This window comes from Oryzias latipes, chromosome 5 (assembly GCF_002234675.1).
Source record: "Oryzias latipes chromosome 5, ASM223467v1".
Taxonomy (NCBI): domain Eukaryota; kingdom Metazoa; phylum Chordata; class Actinopteri; order Beloniformes; family Adrianichthyidae; genus Oryzias; species Oryzias latipes.
In genome coordinates this window covers 5355330-5368291 of record NC_019863.2, presented here as the reverse complement: position 1 = coordinate 5368291, position 12962 = coordinate 5355330, and the positions used below count along the sequence as shown (strand labels likewise).

The 12962-nt window shown below is 44.0% G+C and overlaps 1 long non-coding RNA gene across 3 annotated transcripts; it reads right to left on the bottom strand.

Moving 5' to 3' along the window:
- Nucleotides 1-1890: 1890 nt before the first annotated feature.
- Nucleotides 1891-3384, bottom strand: LOC101163163. 3 transcript variants are annotated; one of them, XR_002873256.1, is made up of 4 exons: nucleotides 3017-3384; nucleotides 2868-2950; nucleotides 2521-2773; nucleotides 1891-2421 (listed from the first exon to the last, which is right to left on the bottom strand). It is a non-coding gene; the product is annotated as an uncharacterized LOC101163163 (long non-coding RNA). The 3 variants fall into 3 exon arrangements; XR_002290129.1 differs by having other exon boundaries at nucleotides 2868-3384; XR_908752.2 differs by having other exon boundaries at nucleotides 2521-2950.
- Between the last annotated feature and the right edge of the window lie 9578 nt (nucleotides 3385-12962).

The following is a 12962-nucleotide window of genomic DNA, read 5'->3' as shown; positions in this document are numbered from 1 at the left end:
CTGACGTTATCAACTTCCTTATCCTCAAACTTACCGTGGGAGCTAGCATAACCTGCTTTCTGGAATACCCCCTGCACCTGTCCACAGGTATTTTGGCCCACTCCTCATGAGCAAACTGCTCCAGTTGTCTCAGGTTTGACGGGTGTCTTCTCCAAATGGCATGTTTCAGCTCCTTCCACAGATGTTCAATGGGATTCAGATCTGGGCTCATAGAAGGCCACTTCAGAATAGACCAACGCTTTTCTCTGAGCCATTCTTGGGGGTTTTTGGCTGTGTGTTTTGGATCGTTGTCCTGTTGGAAGACCCATGACCTGAGACTGAGACCAAGCTTTCTGACACTAGGCAGCACATTTCTACCCAGAATGCCTTGATAATCTGGAGATTTCATTTTACTTTGCACAACTTCAAGACACCCTGTGGCAGATGCAGCAAAGCAGCCCCAAAACAGAACTGAGCCTCCTCCATGTTTCACAGTAGGGACAGTGTTCTTTTGGTTGTATGCTTCATTTATGAGTCTACCAACATAGAGCAGATGTGTCTTACCAAAAAGCTCCAGTTTTGTCTCATCTGTCCAAAAGACATTTTCCCAGAAGCTTTGTGGTTTGTCAACATGCATTTTTGCAAATTCCAGTCTGGCTTTTTTATGATTTCCTTTCAACAGTGGTGTCCTCCTTGGTCGTCTCCCATGAAGTCCACTCTGGCTCAAACAACGACGAATGGTGCGATCTGACACTGATGTACCTTGATCTAGGAGTTCACCTTTAATGTCTTTGGAGGTTGTTCTTGTCTCTTTGGATACAGTTCGAACTGTCTCCTCAATTTGTCATCAATTTTCCTCTTCCACGTCCAGGGAGGTTGGCTACTGTCCTGTGGGTCTTAAACTTCTGAATAATATGTGCCACTGTCGTCACAGGAACTTCAAGCTGCTTAGAGATGGTTTTATAGCCTTTACCTTTACCATGTTTGTTTATAACTTTGTTTCTAATGTCCTGGGACAATTCTCTCCTTCTCTTTCTGTGGTCCATGTTCAGTGTGGTACACACCTTTTCACCAAACAGCAACGTGACTATTTGTCTCCCTTTGAATAGGCAGACTGACTGATTATGGGTTTGAAAACAGCTGAGATGTCAATTAAAGTACATACCTGGGTTCATCATGACCCCCTTGGCAATTATTTCTCAGTCTTTACATCTACTCTTCCCGCTGTCTTAGCAGAGCTGGGAAGATCATAAAAGACAGTTCCCACCCAGGCTCTGGACTGTTTGACCTGTTGCTCTCAGGCAGGCGCTACAGATGCATCAGATCAAGGACAAACCACCTCAAAAACAGTTTTTTTCCCCAAAGCTATAACCATCCTGAACTCCCACATGCACTGACACTGACAGCTCCACCCCCATGTCTCCCTCTTTCACTATGCGCATCATGTCAACACCATCTCAATATGTGCGATATATTCCCATCAATGTGCAACATAGTAAGTGCAATACATCTCTGCCATCATGGGCATAACTGTTTTTTGTTTTATTTTAACTACTACCTCTCCGTGGAAATTTTCTATTTTCTATTGCACATTTTGCACCTCTGTACATTTTTTGGTACTTGGTATATTGTATTCTTCATTTTGTGAAAATATTTTATTATTCTATTATTTCTGTGAAATCATTTTCTATGCATGTCAGCACAAAATTGTGAGCGGCTTTTTTTTTCTCATTTCATTGTAAACACATATGATGCAAATTGTACATGTGCACAGTGACAAAGGTTTTTTTTCATCTTTTTCTTCTTCTTTTCTGGAGGTACCATCATTTTTGTCCAACCCTATTTCATTAGTTTGTTTTTTTAATTAATTCTGTTAATCAAAAACTCAAAGGTAATGGCTGATTTTGATTATTACATTTTCAATAAATTTTAATTTATTGTCACTTTTGAACATTTCAAGTCATTTCAGTGAGCATTGTGGACTTTCTTTCTATAACTGAGGGGTACCAACAATTTTGTCCACCACTGTAAATGAGGATGAGGATGGTAAGCCAGCTCTTTAAATCTTGGCTCCAATAAGGTTGCCATTGACAGAGCTGTGACCTTCTCCAGAGCTGAAAACCTCTCACATAGATAATTCATCCGGTTAGTGGCCAGTTTCTCCCCCAGTGGGCGTGTAATCTGTCCACATCGGCTTGAGATGTAATGTTTCAGCATTTTAATTATTAGAATGACTTTGGAGGCCGACACCCATTTTTCTGCAGAAAGCTCAGCCGTGGCCAGTTGAAATGGCAAAAGAACGCTCAAGCAGTGGACATGGTAGTCCTCTGAGGTGAATGGAGGGAGGTCCGTATGGAGGGTGGCCAGAGCTGCCCTCAGTGGCTCTCTCTCCTTCAACAGCGTTTCCAACATACTGAATGTGCTGTTCCATCTTGTTTCCACCTAAGATAAGACGGCAAGTACGTTTTATGGAGAGAAGAAAATAACACAATTACATTAACTACAACAAAAGCAAAATCTTAACAGCCAAGCAGTAATCACCTCTTGAATTAATTTATGCTCTGGCCTGGCCAGCTGTTTCTGCATCTCTGACAGCTTCTCCTTGGCTGTGGTGCTGGATTTAAAAAGACCAACGATCCTACGGCCCCTACTTCGGGTGTCCTCCAGCTCAGGGGGTTTGGGCAAGGGACCTTTTCACCATCAAATTAAAAATATGTGCAAAACACATTACATGCTGAAGAAGAAGTGCACACGCAACCATGTTGGGAGCACAGTCTGTAACCAGGCCTGTCACCTGGAAGAAAGATTCCAACATGTTCACAAATCATGTGTATTAGGTAGTGGGAGGCCATATTGATGAATAATCTGGACTTGTATTGATCTCACACCTTCCCTTTAATTCCCCATTCTTCCATGAGGAGATTTTTGGGGAAACTTCTGAACCCCCCAGGACCACACAGGCCAGCTTCACCTAGAATGAACAAAATCAAACTGAGATAAATAAACTGAAGCAATGCTCAAAGCAGGATGTACCTACCTCCTCAGTGATAAAATGTCATGTTCCAGCCCAGTAGGCATCCATGCGAATGGATGTCCACATGGCTGCTGTTAGGCTGACAGCAGAGGCCCTGCTAAGCACAGCTAAGGCCTTCTCCTTTTTGGCATTGTACTTTTCCTCCACCAACCATTGTCCTCAAGGCCTTCCTACTAGGAATTGTGTAGGAGGGGTCCAAAAGGCTGAAAAAGGCTTAGAAGTGTCTTTAAATGAAATACAGCTCATTATGTACACAAGCATAGATAATGTAAATGCTACATAACTATTAGCCACCTGGGGCGGCCATGGTGCAGCGGTAGGGCGGTCAACCCATGATCATAAGATTGCAGGTTCAATTCCCACCTTGCACGCCCATGTGTCAAAGTGTCCTTGGGCAAGCCACTGAACCCCACCTTGCCTCTGGTGGGAGGTTGGCGCCAGTGTCCGGCAGCAGAGCCGCCGCCAGTGTGTGGATGTGTGTGTGCATGGGTGAATGGGACTGTGACTGTAAAGCACTTTGGGCCTTTGTAAGAAGGTAGAAAGCGCTATATAAGTATTTACCATTTACCTTATCTTGAAGCCCTTGACTTTAACAATTGAACATAGTTGTGCATTCATTACAATCATATCCACCAATGCAGCATCAAGCTCTTGCTTTCTTGACACTGCAAAACATACATCACATGAAGAAAATAAACGCTAGGCAAAAATGGTAAAATATTTGTCTTAAACCCATGGCACGTTAAGGCACGTTAATGTTGGTAGCGGGGTCATCTGGACCTTTTTTTTTCAATGATTTGTGATCTTCACTGGTGTCCATGAATTACATGAAATCCTCTCCACCTGTATCCACCTTTGTCATGGTAGGGAGAACACGTCAATGTAAGGGTGGGGTCATCTGGACCCCACAAGATGGCACAGGGGATATAAAGGATTCCTTTTTAAAATGACAGAAATACCTATTTCAACTACAATTATCAGCAATAGCTATTAAATAATGTTAATAGTGTATTACCTTATTGGGAGAAACCTAGATGAAATGATCCTAAGCCACAGAACGTTTTTTACCAGGAGCCATGATGTTGATTGCGATACAGGGCAACAACCGAACTGATCTGGAAATGTTGTTTGGGATTCATTTGTATTTATAGACATTAGCGCGCCTGACTGTTCAAACACAAGTGACATCTGATCCCTGGTTCGACCGAACGATGCATTCGGCGCGTCATCAACCACGTGATCTGCCAAACATTGGCCCCCCGAAACATTGTGCTGAACCACTCTGCTCCATGACGATGAAGCATCCGTGTCAAACGGGCCATCCCTACTGTTTTCTGTCTGCCATTAAACCTATTGCACATGGATCCAAACGCCTCCGCCTCGTTGTCACACATGAACACAGAAACATAAAGGCCTGTTCAGCGGCCACATTTGTTACAAAAACCAACCATGAAGATATTTCTGTTGGATATCAGCAGCCAACATAGACACACCAACATCAAATGTTTATCTGAAAAATGTTTAGAGGAATTTTTGATCATTTACCAAATCCAAAACTGATCATAATCTATATCGAATGAAGTCATTGTAGTCATTATACCCAGGTGCCATTTTTTCTGGATGTTTTTCATAATGATGCTAAGTAAGTGGTTCATCAATGCACAGATGTAAGAACTGAAGCTGCGTACATGGAACTTGCACTTTTTTACACCAACAAATGAGTGTTTTGCTTCACAGCAGTCATAAGTTCTCCACTCATTGTGTTTGTACAAATGTGTCCCTATTGTCCTACTTCTCCCCCCTTACTAGCATATACAGATCACATATGAAAAGTTCTGATAAAGGGGCATTTTTATAAACACTTTTTAAAAAAAAAAAAGTCTCAATGCTTGTGGTAAACAGCTGGAGATTTTTGTACTCATTTTCTGAAGCAGTTAACAAGCAAGCTCCTTCAGTTTTCTATGTAAAGATCAAGAACTGTAGGTTTAATATTATCCACCATGTAGCAATAGCTGTTGCATTGTTGTAGTCAGAAAGTTAACGAAAGTTGAAAACGTTTTAAACTTTCTCTGCTTTCGTGTCAGATGATATATTAACTGTTCCTGACTTTGTTTTTAATCATTATATTCTCAAAGGTGCACCAAACCCAAGCTTCAAAATTCTTGTAAAATTCAGTTCCTGATAAATCAAAAGACTTTACAAAAAGTCTTAAGCTGATTGTGTTGCTCAGCCTTTGACACTTTTCTTTGAAAGTTTTTCATGTTCTTCATGTGCATGCAAAGGTCTTCCTTGGTGCAGCAGTGTTACTGTCTAAACATTTCAGCATGAAGTCTTGGTTAGTGTGTGTGTGTGTGTGTGTGTGTGTGTGTGTGTGTGTGGCTTGTTGCCCTTATAAAACTGACTGAAGTGGACTTAACGATCAGAAGCAGGAGTGTCCTGGCCACAGACACTGTTGTGTTCTTGTGACACAAAACAATAAAAATGAAATGTGGGAAAACAGTAAGTCGACTGCTTGTTGTAAAAGAGATTAAAGTTAGAAAACTTGATAAACAAGGCAAGAAACAGATCTGAATCATGTTCGCACTAAGGTGGTGGACTTTGTACAGAGATGTTGACACCGTCCGGATTCCAGCCCAGGTTTTCCTACCTTCTCCATTCCAGTCTTCACACCTGCAGCTCCTCACAATCAGCCCAGCATGAAGCAGCCAAGATCCAAGACTCCTCTGCCAGATGATCTTCTGATTCTGCTCTGTTTCAGATCAGCTCCAGCTCACTGTCCAACTCCACCATCACCGCTAGAATCTCTGCCTCCAATGCGGAAATGCTGTGGCGTTTCATCGCTGCCATAAATTGAACGAGCGCAAAGACAACCGAGCGGGTGTATTCAGGAACTGAGTGAGGAACCTTACAACCGCGCAGGCGCAATGCTAACCGAGCGACCCAGCAATTTACAACTGCACGCCTGCAATCCAAACTGAGCGGTGATCCTGTGCGCTCACTTCCCCTTGCGCGCTCGGCTGGGTTTGCGCGCAGTGTTAAGGGGGCGTTTTTGTCACTTTGGGGGGTGGTGTTCAGGGGTGTCTTTGTCACTTGGGGGCGGTAACGTTTCTGGTTTATCTGATTGGCCGAAATTTGCATGTCAAATCCAGCGGGATTTTTATTTTTTTAGAGCAGCGGGTGGCTTGAGCTGCATGCGACTCTGCTTCTTATTGTATTTTCTATATACCGTACTTTCACAACCATAAGGCACATTTAAAAGTCTTAAATTTTCTCCAAAATGTACGGAGCGGCCTTAATGTGTTGTGTGACTTCGGTAAAGAGGACCTAGGAGAGAACAGCTTGAGAAGGGTACGGAGAGAGGTGAGGATGTGAAAGAAGACACCCCCCCCCCCCCCATAGTAAAAAGGTGCAGATATGTTCGTAATGCAGAACAACTTCGTTTTGGAAACCCTGGTAATGCAAAGAGAAGCGATTATGAAGCACAAACTGCAAGTTATCAGCTACTCGGAGGAACATGGGAATCTCAACTCAACTCAGCTCTCAAGTCAAGCTCTGCTACAGCTTCAGCTCCAGCCTTCAGGTCAAGTTCTGCCTCAGCCCTGCGCTTCTGCTCCTGACCTCAGACCAAGCTTTGGTTCTGTTCTGCACCAGCCCTTTGGCTCAGCTCTGCCTCAGTCCAGCATTGGCTCGGCTCCAACCCACAAACCAAAATCCACTCCTGCTCTCTGGTTCCAGTACAAGTTCCAGTTCTCGGACTCAGCCCAGCCAATCTCTCAGTTCTGCAAAGTCTGTTAAAAAAAAACAACTCTTTGACTAACCTCTGTTGTTGTGTGCCTGTGTCCCCTCTTACAGATGTGGCATCTGCATTGACCGTGAATAATATATACAGTCAGGACCATAAAAATTTGGGCAGAGACACATTCTTTCTAATTTAGTTTCTGTACATCACCAAAGTGAATTTTAAATAAAACAACTCAGATGCCATTGAAGTGCAGACTTTCAGCTTTTATTCCATGGGTTGAACAAAAAGATTGCATAAAAATGTGAAAAACTAAAGCATTTTTGAAAAAACAATCCCTTCATTTCATGGGCTCGTAAGTAATTTGACAATTGACCTCCATGCTATTGCATGGGCAGATGTGGGCAATTACCTTGTTATGTCATTATGAGTGAAGCAGATAAAAGGCCTGGACTTGATTAGAGGTGCTTGCATTTTGAAGATTTTGCTGTGAACAGACAACATGCAGTCAAAGGAGCTCTCCATGCGGGTGAAAGGAGCCATCATTGAGCTGAGAAAACAGAAAAAAAACATGTGAGAAATTGCTACAGTATTAGGAGTGGCAAACTCAACAGTGTGGTACATCCTGAGATAGAAAAAGAAAGCACTGGTGAACTCAGCAACTCAAAAAGACCCGGACGTCCATGGAAGACAACAGTGGTGGATGATCGCAGAATCTTTTCCATGGTGAAGAGGAACCCGTTCAGAACAGCCAACCAAGTGAACAACACTTTCCAGGAGGTAGGCGTATCAATATCCAAGTCTACCATAAAAAGACAACTGCATTAAAGTAGATCCAGAGGGTACACTGCAAGATGCAAGTGTGACCGAATGCCCTCTTATATTCACGCCCCAAATGGAGACTGGATTTGGTAGTGGTTAAAAATATACAATTTATTAAAAACTTAACACAAGTTCCATAAAAGAGACATTTACTGTATACTCTGACAGTTGGACTGTGCCTCAATGATGGTGGCTGCCTCCAAGGACTCCTCAACCCCACTACACTGGTGGGTAGCCAACTAACAACACCAAGGGATATCGCCAATCCAACCCTAGCCAGGAGGGACCTGCTCAGGGCCCAAATACACAAACAAACACAACACCAAGGTTATAATAGTTTCGGATTTTTTATTAGTTTTAGTTTTTATTTCGTTTTGAATTTTTCTTTTTAAATTTATTTAGTTTTAATTAGTTTTTAGAGGCAGCTTTACTAGTTTTTATTAGTTTTTATTTTTTTGAAATTGCTTCGTTTTAGTTTAGTTTTTATTAGTTTTAGTGTTAGTTTTAGTTTTTTCTTTTTTTTTTTTTTTTGTAAATTAGGATATTTATCAGGTGCATGATTCAAAATCACCAGAATAAGTATTGTATAATAAAAACTCAATCAAAGATACATTTTGAAACACTTATTATTCAGAGGACACAAGGACAACCATCCTTAAATCAAAATACAACAGCCGATGACAGCATTACGTTATCTGCTCTCGCTTCTTTTTCGGGGGAGGGCGGGCAACAGGCTAGCTTGTCTAGGTACTGTTGATTTGCATTTTTGCGTGCGCTTCTTAAATGTACTTTAGGTTCGTAGGGTTTTTCCCTTTGAGGAGCGTTCCACAAATTTTGTCTCCTGCTTCGACTACAAGGCACTTATTTTTGTTTTCGACGCTGTTATATCCAAAAAAGTCCCAAATAGGACTCTCCCGCTTTCTCCCAACTTTTAATGCAGCCATCACGCTCATGTAAATGTCTATGACCACGCTAGCCGGCAGTGTCTGACAGACATCATGTGACGTCACAGTCAACGTGATGCCGTAAGGGTCAGATACACAGTAAAATTATCAGCGTGAAGTAAATAAACTTTATTTCAACCCAAAAGACTTATGTATTAACAAAGACGAAAACTAAGTCTTTTTTGGGGTTAATATTATTTAGTTTCAGTTCGTTTTATTCACACAACAAACAGTTTTAGTTAGTTTTCGTTTTTTTAAAAACTCTTGTTTTTATTTTTATTTCAGTTAACGAAAATGTTTTTTCAGTTCTAGTTTTAGTTTTTTCGTTCGTTTTCGTTAACTATAATAACCTTGCACAACACAACCCCAAACGTGATTAAAATAAAATACAAAACAGAGGAAGTGCACCTGAGCAGGACACAACTACTTGTAGGCTGAAACAGGGGTCCCCCTTACACAATGCTACCAGCTACTGAAAGGAGGAAGGGAGAAAGCAGCCACCCCCAGCCAGGTCCAACAACAAGAGACTAAAAGTTTAAAAAGGATAAAAACAAGGGTGTCAAGTTTGATTAAAACATTAAAAGCAAAACAGCAGTGGCAACTCTGCTGGAAAAAGACAAATAAGTTAGTTCTCCCTGGGACAAACACATCCTGTTTACAAACCCTTATGTTACCTCTCATGCCCGAGGGTCAGAACTCATTCCACCACCTGTTAGTATAAATACAGTTTGAAATGTTGCAAACTCAAATGCTTAAAAACTTTAGTAAAAGGACTCAAAAGCTTAAAAACTTTAGTAAAAAAGGTCCACATGTCAAGCTCACCCACCAAAGTCAAACCAGCATCTAGCTGGGACTTCCACAGCTGCTATTTATCAGCCTCATGGGCCAATCACAGCTCAACAGACAGGTGCTGGCCATGAATGTTAACCTATGGTACACCATGAGGGACAAACTACCACCCACAGCCCTGCCTGTCACATTTACCCCCCCCCCCCCCCCTTTTTTTGTATCCGTGCCCCATGGATGAAAAAACAAAACATGAACAAATCTACCTACTTAACACCATGGTCGAAAAACGGCTGTAATGCAACCGTCTTGCCTAGTTACCTGGGAGTTTGTAGCCCCATCTGCCCGATTTAGCACTGATGCTGGGAGATGATGCAGGTTTCTATGTCGTCCTGCTGTGGCGCGTGTAGTCCTCCTCGGACCTTCTGGGTCAGCCCCAGTGGGTACCATTGGAGCTAGGAAAGGTTCTGTAGGATGGACGCACTCTTCTTGAGCTGTAGCATTGTCCACAAGGTCACTTTGAAAGGGGATTTGTACTTTAGATGGTTCAGGTTGGCCTCCTATGGGGTCAAGCATGACCCATGCACCCTGGTTGTCCTCCCACCCACTAGACTGCATTCTGGTTACCTGAGGCACTGCCTGCGTGTGAGGCAGCTCTGAGGCCCGATCCACATTGGTCGCCTTCATCATGGTTCGGTGCACTTGACGAATCCTACCCAGATCTTGAACGGGTGCAACTGAGTACACAACTCCATCTGGTGCAGGGGCCTGTATTACCTTATGTAAAATAGGACTCCAGGCATCCTGAATCTTGGTGCGACCGCGCACCAAGATTCCAGGTACACTAGCTGCCCCTCTGCCAATGGATCACAGAGGGTTTGTCGGTCATGCCGGTCTTTGCGCTTTAGTGCAGCTGCCTGTAGACGTTCCCTGGCACCATGGAAGGCCACTGCAAGTCGTCGCTGGTGTTCTCGCACCCAGTCAGTCACTTGCCCCTGTTCGGACTCTTCTATCCTGCCCAGAAGGAAATTGACAGGCAGTTGAGGTTCTTGACCAAACATCAAGTAGTACGGTGACTCACTTGTCAACTGATGAATAGTTGTGTTGTAACAGAACACCAATTGCGACAAGTATTTTGGCCAGTGTCTTTTCCTCTCTGCTGGCAGTGAGCGCAACAAGTCATGCATTGTCGGATTGAACCGCTCACACCGCCCATTTCCCTGGGGGTTGTATGGTGTAGTCCGGGATTTCTGCACTCCGTACAGGTTACACAGCTGACTGACAATAGCATTTTCAAAGCTGCATCCCTAGTCGGAGTGGAGGCGAGTGGGAACCCCAAAACGGAAAAACCACTCCCGAACAAGGGCGCTGGCCACCGTTGTGGATTTCTGGTCTCTGGTAGGCACTGCCTGTGTGAATTTAGAAAATACATCTGTCATTATCAAGACATGCTCTCTCCCGTCAGTAGCTGGCTCCAGAAGGGTAAAGTCCACTGCTAATATCTGGTTTCGGCGGGAAGCCAACAAATGCCCCATGGGTGCACTGAGTTTTGGGCTGAGAGGTCTTTGCCTTACTAGCTCAGCTGTGTGTTCAATCCCCTGGTGATTATGGTCATCATGCAGCTGCTGCAGGACTTCTTCTTTGAGGCACATAGGCAACAGCAGTCGTAGGACCTCCTCCCCTCCATCTGGCCGCTATACCTTGCGAAAGATTAAACCATCCTTACTTGTGATCTTGTCCCACTGCCGTAACAACAGTACTCGAAGCGGTCCTGACAGTTTGTCCCGGGCACTGGAACTTGGGGCTTTCTATGCCTTCCAGAATTCAAGAAAGGCACCAATAGTTGGGTCTGCTTCCTGTAACAATTTGAGATCATTTAGAGTATGTGAGGGAAAAGCAGAGACAGCCGACTGGGACATGCGGCTCCTGTTGAACAGCTTGATGTATAGCAACCGGGACTGCTACTCCTTCCAACATTGACCCAGTACTCATCCTTGTCATTGCTGTGGGTGGCTGCCTAGACAATGCATCTGCATTTGTATTAGCCCGCCCCGGTCGATATCTTATATCATAGCTGAATGCAGACAGCTCAGCCATCCAACGATGCTCAGTCGGCCCCAGCTTGGCTGTTTCCAAATGACTTAATGGATTGTTCTCAGTCCACACAGTGCAATGCTGGCCCCACAAATACTCCCTAAACCTTTCAGAAACTCTAATTTCATGGAACTATAGTTTTTCTCTGCTGAGCTGAGGCTTTGACTGGAATAGGCGATGGGTCTAACCCTGCCATCCTGCTCTTGGGACAAAACTGCTCCAAGGCCTGCATGGCTTGCATCCACTTCCAAAATAAATGGGAGGTTAAAATTGGCAAATGCCAGGGTGGGTGCACTCACCAGTCTTCTCCTAAGCTCATTGAAAGCTGCCTCACATGCATTGCTCCAGTGGCTGCCCAGTGGTGGTTCTTTTCCTTCTGCCTGCCAATTCAGCAACCAGGCGATGTAATGGCACAGCCAGCTTTGAAAACCCCTCCACAAACTGCCTGTAATAACTGGCAAATCCAAGGAAGGACCGAAGCTCGGAAACAGTTGTGGGGTGTGGCCAATTGGCCACAGCTGACACCTTGGATGGATACTCCTTCACGGGAGACCAGATGGCCAAGGTAATTAACCTCCTTCCTGAAAAAACAACACTTTACCAGCTTAACTTTTAGTCCTTCTTTCTGCAGTCGACTCTGCACCCGATCCAGATGATTTAAGTGATCCTCCACATTGGAAGAGAACACAATAATATCATCCAGATATAGTAGGAGTGATTGACAATGCTCTGCCCCAAACATCCTCTCCATCAGCTCCTAGGGCCGACTCCCACAGCTGCTGTTTATCAGCCACATGGGCCAATCACAGCTCAACAGACAGGTGCTGGCCATGAATGTTAACCTATGGTACACCATGAGGGACAAACTACCACCCACAGCCCTGCCTGTCACACAAGCCACTCAGAAGCCTCAAGAATAGGAAGGCTAGATTGGACTTTGCTAAAAAGCATCTAAAAAAGCCAGCACAGTTGTGGAAAAACATTCTTTGGACAGATGAAACCAAAATCAACCTCTACCATGGCAAGAGAAAAGTATGGAGAAGGCGTGGAGAAACTCCTGATCCAAAGCACACTACATCATCAGTAAAACACTGTGGAGGCAGTGTGATGGTCTGGGCGTGCATGGCTGCTGGTGGCACTGGGACACTAGTGTTTATTGATGACGTGACACAGGACAGAAGCAGCCCAATGAGTTCTGAGGTGTTCAGAGACAAACTGTCTGCGCAGATCCAGGTGAATGCAGCCAATCTGAATGGGCGGCGTTTCATAATACAGATGGACAACGGCCCAAAACATACAGCCAAAGCAACTCAGGAGTTTATTAAAGCAAAGGAGTGGAAGATTCTTGAATGACCAAGTCAGTCACCTGATCTTAACCCAATTGAGCAGCATTTCACTTGTTGAAGGCTAAACTTCAGACAGAAAGGCGCACCAACAAACAGCAACTGAAAGCCACTGCAGTAAAGGCCTGGCAGAGCATTCAGAAGGAAAAAACCCAGCATCTGGTGATGTCCACGAGTTCAAGACTTCAGGCTGTCATTGCCAACAAAGGCTTTTCAACCAA